Source organism: Haplochromis burtoni, unplaced genomic scaffold (assembly GCF_018398535.1).
Source record: "Haplochromis burtoni strain Fernald_Lab_line unplaced genomic scaffold, NCSU_Asbu1 Contig_309, whole genome shotgun sequence".
Classification (NCBI taxonomy): Eukaryota; Metazoa; Chordata; class Actinopteri; order Cichliformes; family Cichlidae; genus Haplochromis; species Haplochromis burtoni.
This window is the reverse complement of record NW_024582670.1, coordinates 107,202-108,620: the sequence shown is the minus strand read 5'-3', so window position 1 is coordinate 108,620 and position 1,419 is coordinate 107,202. Positions and strand designations below refer to the sequence as shown.

Below are 1,419 nucleotides of genomic sequence, written 5' to 3'. Positions count from 1 at the left end.
AAGCAGTTTGCTAACTGTAGCATGGGAGATGGGTGGTCTCGTAGGGTGTCTTGCATTGAAATCTGCTGCAATGACCCGGTTACTGCGTTCACCAGATATCAACACAATTTCGATCCGCTCCTCACGTGTTAACCTCTTCGACATGTCAATGGCTGTGAACAAAGAGAAACTTGTAAATAACTCATGAAAGAATAAAGTTACGTTGAAACCAAGCACACCATTGTTTTTCTTGTGACATTACCAATAAGTTTGATGTGTCACATGGCCCTCTTCCTATTGAAAAAACAAAAGTTGTATCCAAGATGGCCGACTTCTAAATGGCCACCATGGTCACCACCCATCTTGAGGAGTTTGCCCCCTCACATATACTAATGTGCCACAAACAGGACTTTAATATCACCAACCATTCCCATTTTATTACGGTGTATCCATATAAATGGCCCACCCTGTATTTTCCACAGCATTGCCGTGCAGAAAAGTTCAACGTGTAACCCCTGGTCAGCTTCTCTTTCCAGCGCTGTGTGAATAAAACTCTCTGGACTCGAAGTGGGTAGAGCTCAGGCGTGATTTATTCCCCTTTTTGTGGGTCTCTGCAATAACATGGGACATGAATAACCATGGGTTTCAGCAACAGGATTCCGCCCAAACACAGCGAAAGCTTCATTGCTACTAACTATAGGCTTATGATCGTATAGTGGAACTCTTAGTTTTCCCAAATAAATAAAAACAAATATTGATTGAAAAACAAAATGGCAACAATACTTATCACGGAAAATAAAATAGAAACATTACTGCGTTGTGGTTTAGATAACAAAAGAAAAATTAATTCACTTAAATGCACATTCATGTAAATATAAATAAACCAAAGCCAAAATTCCCTTTTACGTACAATAGTAAATGGAACAATGCTGCCATCTACTGGGCAAACTTAATAAGCAATATGTCTTAAACAGAATTAGCCTGTAGCTCAACCATATACATGTTTCAAAGTACACATACCTGCAATAACATGGGACATGAATAACCATGGGTTTCAGCAACAGGATTCCGCCCAAACTATTGAGAGAAGTTTCAAAATTATTAGACACGACAGCCTCCTCTAGCTGTTAGCCGCTAGCTCCACGTGTCCATTTTTCCTACCGTCTAATCTATTAACTACAAAACACGGTCATAAACCTGAAATCTACTCAAATACTACCGTATGGGCAGTTCATGCAGTTAGTGCACTGTCATATTAGCTTCAATGAGGATTTTCAAATATGTTTTAAACTCATGCTCTGTGAGAGTGGACGGAGAGGAACTTACCACAGCGAAAGCTTCATTGCTACTAATGATAGGCTTAGGGGGTAGCCCGTTTACCAGTAGCAGACTTCCGCTGCGGATTTTCAAAATAAAAGTTCCAAAATAAACCCATGGTTG

At 40.0% G+C, this 1,419-nt stretch overlaps 1 long non-coding RNA gene across 1 annotated transcript; it reads right to left on the bottom strand.

Annotated features, from left to right (window-relative positions):
• Window positions 1–551: 551 nt before the first annotated feature.
• LOC121815797 lies at window positions 552–1,280 on the bottom strand. The gene is made up of 2 exons (XR_006055370.1): window positions 1,000–1,280; window positions 552–590 (listed from the first exon to the last, which is right to left on the bottom strand). It is a non-coding gene; the product is annotated as an uncharacterized LOC121815797 (long non-coding RNA).
• Window positions 1,281–1,419: the final 139 nt, after the last annotated feature.